The sequence below is a fragment of the Dermacentor variabilis genome, chromosome 7, assembly GCF_050947875.1.
Source record: "Dermacentor variabilis isolate Ectoservices chromosome 7, ASM5094787v1, whole genome shotgun sequence".
Lineage (NCBI taxonomy): Eukaryota > Metazoa > Arthropoda > Arachnida > Ixodida > Ixodidae > Dermacentor > Dermacentor variabilis.
In genome coordinates this window covers 67,349,695-67,355,694 of record NC_134574.1, presented here as the reverse complement: position 1 = coordinate 67,355,694, position 6,000 = coordinate 67,349,695, and positions in this window count along the sequence as shown.

The window sequence follows — 6,000 nt, the reverse complement described above, 5'->3', positions numbered from 1 at the left end:
CCTACAAATTGGTGAAATCTAAGTATCGCCTTATTCGTTTGGAAGAAATACACCTACAAATTGGTGAAATATAAGTATCGCCTTATTCGCTTGCAGCTGGCAAGTATGCTGGGTGTCCCAGCTAACACAAAGCACGACAAAGTGAAACTTTGTGGTTGGGTGAGATGACCTGTATGTTGTTCGCAACCCCCTAAAAGGCCTCTAGCATTTTTGTGGTGTTCTTAATGAGCGAGTGGTAGTGGTTTGTGCCGCCATGTGATCGCAAGATTTGTTGGGCCCATTTCAATTGTTTGTGATCCTGTACTAAAGACAGGCCTCTGCGGAGAGCGCAAGCAGGAAGCACGAAACATTTAAGCAATAAATACAAACAATACAAAAAGAGACTGCATCGAGACACGTATTAGCTAATTAACAGTTAACATAATCCAACACTTTAGCTTAAAACCATAAGCACTAATCAAACATCTTAGCCTAATTAGATCAAGAGAATTTCTTCAGGGCACAATGTTTTTCTTTAGGCTGTACGGAGACCGCATATTCCTTTATTCCTTAGTGTTTAGTATATCTATATCTCGTGCATATTATGCATTTAATTTAATCTAAGTGGCATTGTGTGTCGAACACTTTCTGTAATATAATGTGTGCGAGAGAAGGCAGTTTCAAATAGCGGTTGGTACCTAAAGGAATCGAACGCTATGGTTTCCTTTAAATTTTATGGGTATAAAATCTTCCCTCAAGTTTCCCGTGTCGAGCGCTTTTATACATTGTTAGTAATTGTGGGTGTGCAGTTCGTCCGATATTATTATTTTATGCTAAGAAAGATGGATATGTATGTTCTAGGAACAGGGTTATATCAATAGACCGTAGTGACTTTTTCTGCACTCATGTAAGTTTACGTAGGCTTGCAACCATCGTGTTTCCCCATACTGATGCGCAGTAGTACAACTAGGAATTCAACAAAGCATAGTACTAAGTTCTTTTAACAGTAGCCGGAAGAATGGGGCAATAACGACTTAGCCTACCGATAGATTTACCTAATTTAGCAGGTATTTAATGTGCTCCATAAAAAGGACTTAGTGAAAAGGACTCCATAAAGGACGTAGTAAAAGTAGCTTTACTGAATTGCAATTTGGTTAGCGCTTAGGGTTTTATACACCCAGTTGCTATTTCCGCACATCCCTGTGGACGAAACAGGACAAACTTCGTTTTAGATTCATTTAGGTTAAGACTATTTCTTTTCCATAACACACATAGTTGCTGACAAAAGTGCGCATGTGGCTAACAAATGGCCGTATCGTATGCAGGTGAAGGGAAGTTGTTGCACCCTAAGAAGGTTAGTAGTGCTGCATGAAACGATGATGATTCCGTAAGCGAGACAATGCTTGAGGGTAGTGAGTTCCATTAAGCAATAGATAAAACCACAGGCGCATTTTCTTAATCGTTAGTCCTGGCAAATATATGTTTTACTTTATAAACATGGTCTGCGCGGGTCGAGATGTGAACTCGGGAGGAATATGGGCTCGAGCTAATTCAATGTTGCTATGGTAAAGACTATGGAAAAACGATACCGCGTTAATTTTCTTCGCATATCAAGATAAAGGAGACTAAGTGATTTCTTTAAGGCGGACGCACTTTGATAGCGAGAGTATAAAGATACGATAAACCGCGCAGCTTTATTTTGCACTGTTTCGAGTAGATTCGTGAGATTAGAGTGAGGGGGGTGCCAAGTTATGGACATTCTAAAGAGGGTCTGATAAGAGAACTGTATGCGTGAAGGTCGGTATCTGTGTTCGCAAGGTGTAAGCGCCGTTTAATGAAACCAAGTGTTTTACATGCATATGTGGTAATTAGTTCAATGTGAGCATTCCAGCTTAAGTTTGAGGTAAACATAACACTCAATTACTTCATTGAAGGCACTGAGTCAATAGTAATACAGCGTACTACTGGTCAGAGGTAAGTCGAGTAATAGAAGCCAATTTTACGTGTTTAGTTTTCGTTATCTTAATTTCCATCTGCCATGTGTCACACCATTCAGTTAGTGTTGTTAAATCAGATTGCAGCACAGTGACGTCGGCACGGCAGCTTATTTCGTTATGCAAGACGCAGTCATCTGCGAAGAGACGTATTTGTGAAGTAACAGTAGTTGCGATGTCATTTATGTAAATTGAATATAGCAGTGGACCAAGGACGGACCCTTGTGGAACTCCCGATTTGACGTAAGTGCGTTTAGAAAAGCCGTTGTTTAAGCTGGTTGCTTGAAAGTTTTTCGTTAGAAACTCCTCAATCTATCGCGTTGTGTTGTAGTCAAGCTGGTAGATAGAATTCTAACTTTCAGTTTTAGTCGATTATGAGGTACGCGGTCGAAAGCTTTAGAAAAATCAATCAAAATGGCGTCTGTACAAACAAATTTGTGCAAAGAAATGTGAATATATGTTACAAGTTCATATAGCTGCGTGTGACGCCAGCGATCTTGATGAAAGTCATGTTGTTTATTGATGACGAGGCTATTTTCGTTAAGATATGCTGTAATCGGAGAGTGCAGTATGCGTTCCAGTAATTTGCAACAAATAGATATCAGTAATAAACATTTGCAATTATTGCAAGTCTGCTATGCCCCCAGATATAAATACCGGTATCACTAATGCAGATTTCCAATCTTCCCGCAGGCATCCCGTGCCTATGGATTGCTGAAATATTAGAGATAACAAACAGAAGAGTAGAGCGAGGTTAATTTTAGGAGTTATACCTTATACCGTCAGGACATGGGCTGGTTTTATGAGGAAGGCTGTCAATTGCATAAGTTACACAATATTCCGATATCATGATGGATGAAAAAGGAAATTGAATAGTCCGTTGTTCAAGTGAGTGAGTGCTATCAAGCGGCAGTTCGTTAGTGAAAACTGCAGAGAAGCATATGCTAAATTGCTGTGCGCTATCTCTCTATCTCTTGAGTTAAGCACGGCTTCGTTTTGGAAAAGTAGTAAGGGAGCAGTGTGATTTGGGTTTGGGGTAACTGTTTTCCAAAACATTTTCGTTTCAGTTTTTGTTATTTGGGAAGGGTGCAATTAAAATTTTGTCTTTACCTTCGAGAATTGCAGTTTCTCTATGGCGCGCTATGGCTTCTAATTTTCAGTCTTCTGGAGCAATTGTCCGGGCAGCCTTTCTGAACGCCCTTTTTTTTCTTTTTTATGCATTTTTTCGTTTCACGGTTAAATCATGGATCGTTCTGCCTTGAGCTGATGGTTATTTTTGGTATACACACAGTTTCAACTTCTTTGAGTTTAACCGCCGTGGTTGCTTAGTGGCTATGGCATTATGCTGCTAAGCACGAAGTCCCGGGATCGAATCGCGGCCACGGCCGCCGCATTTCTATGGGGCGAAAACACCCGTGTACTTAGATTTTGGTGCACGTTAAAAAACCCAGGTGATCTAAATTTCCGGAGTCCCCCGCTACGGCGTGCCTCATAATCAGAAAGGGGTTTTGGCACGTAAAACCCCATAATTTTTAACTTCTTTGAGTTTATCGCGGAACAGGCACCAGTTATCATTTACCGTTATGTTCTAAAAAGTGCTTGCGAAATTGGCGATAAATGAAGCTAACTTACCCATCATTCTGCCAGTGTTGGCGCGTGCGTAGTTGAAAATGAATATTTTCTCTACTCTGTTCGCCAGGTTTCAATGCAAAGGAACACTGCACCACCCTATGATAACTTAGTTGTAGATCTACTACATGAGTTGCAGCAAGGTCTGGATGATTTGTTAAAAGAACGTCTAGTACTTGGTCACGTGTTGGTCACGACTTGAGTTAATTGATGAAAGTGCAAGATTTGTAGAAAATGAGGAGATTCAGATCTCTTGCTATATGCCTTCAAGGACGACGTCAACCACTCTATACTTGAATAAATAAAGTCACCCTCTAATATCAATAGGCATTTTGGGAACTGGAATATGGCCTTTTGTACGGCATCAATGAAAAAAATTAACAAATTCCAAACGGCTACTGGTGGACGATTGCATACACCAATGATACATTGCACATGTCTAAGGCGTGAAGAGAACCAGACTATTTACTGGAGAGAGCCGACTATCTCTATAGAGATGGTGCATAGTCCTTTTAATGATTACATAACTCCGCCTCCTCGAAAGCCTTCCCTGTCCTTTTGAAAGATAAAAAAAAGTTGGGCCAAGTACACGTTAGCTGTTTGTGATGTCACTGGAAATCCAAGTTTACTATATCTATGGTGCGAGAATGTATGAGCGTTTTAGTGCATAAATTTCGTAATAAATGCTGCGGAAGTTTGTCAAGAGCATCGACACTGCATGTGTGGACGTAACCTTACGCCTTTCGGTTGGTTCACGTCGATTACTGGAAGGTTGGTTTGTTGCAGACCCCCGTACAACATTATTAGTGACTGAGTCATACCGGTAAACAGAGTCTTTGAAATGCAGAGACGTAAAACGAATAGAAAAACGTTCGTTTTCTTCACGATTGCTCTTTGTCAATATCTCGCAATTTCCTGCGAGCCAACTGTACCTCCATCTCCAGGGAATGAATGCATATCGAGAGAAAATGCTTAAGCGTGTTGAAATATTTAATGCACCGCAAGACAGCTGATGAAGTACCCTTTTCAAGAGTACTGCATGGCGTCCACTCTCGACAAGGAAGCGTCGGCGACTTACCACCAAAGAAGCTCGCCAGCAGGACAAGGGCGTAGCCGGTCGTTGGAGTGTTCGCGCCTAGCGCCAGCAGGTAGGCAAATGGCACAGCACACATGCCGTAGACGATCAGGATGAGCAGAATCGGTTCTGTGTACGAGTAGAACAGCGCAGTTCCAATGACAAGCCAGAGTGCGGCGTAGTGTGAAGCGTGAAACTACACTATGTTCTACACTAAGTCCAGGGAAATCATGGGCGATGCGGCAGATGGCAATTCAAGACGCTGAGCAAAACGAGAACAAGAAATCTTGTCTTTTTCAAGGCGTCTTGAAAGAAGACATGTCCACTTGCTGAAACTTTGGTTCGTGATTTCTTGTTCTCGTTTTGCTCATACATGTTAACAAGGCACTTAGGGACAAGAATAAGTTCGTGTACTGAAACCAGTTTGGCAGAACCTGTCTCACGATGACCGTTGACGGTAATGTGTTTAGCATTGAGTCGCTATAGCAACACAACGTATTGCCAACGGCTGCAGCGGCACTCCTCTTTTGCGCTTCCCTAACAACAAGGTGCCATCGAGCCACCGCCACGAAGCCTGCGTGCGACCTTCGAAATGCATCGCGCGCCGGTGCGTGCGAACGCTCAGAAACGCGTCATGTGGCAACCGGGCTGCTCTCGAGTGTTTTCGTTTTTTTGACATGCTGCTCCATCTAGTGGTGCTCCTGAGAAGTGCACGCGTCGCCTCCGAGACATCCGTGACTCGCCGGTGCCTGCGAGCGCTGAGAATAGTTCCCTCGCTTGCCGCACAACCAGTGACGCCATTTCAGAGTCCCCAAGTTGGCAAAGGACTCATTGAAGAGCGGCACGTACCAAGTAAATTCATGGCGCAGCTCGCTAAAGCGCTGGCGTGAAATACGTTTATTAAAAAGCGAGCGATATTGTGGCACAGACTGGTTAAGCATCGGGTTCCTCTCGCATAGGAACTCTTCTGGCGTGGGTTAGATTCCGCTCTGCAGTGGAGAAAGTTAAGCTATCGTTTTTCGACATTGCAGATTGACACAGTCGCAGTGGCTCGTACCTAGCACTCAAGTTTACACCAAAGAGGCTCATTGAAGACGAGCACAGAACGAGTGGCAGACACCCCGTGCTCCTAGTCAGCGTTAAAAAGGTTTCATTGAACAACGCTGCCAAACTAGTCTCCCATCTATAGTACATCACGTCGACATGAAAGAGGCTCCTTGAAGAGGGTCACATACGTATATGTTGCTACATACTCAGTGACCTAAGTTGGTCCAACGGTCGGTTTCGAACCCTATTGCCTCAGCACGGCCGGTCGATGCGCCA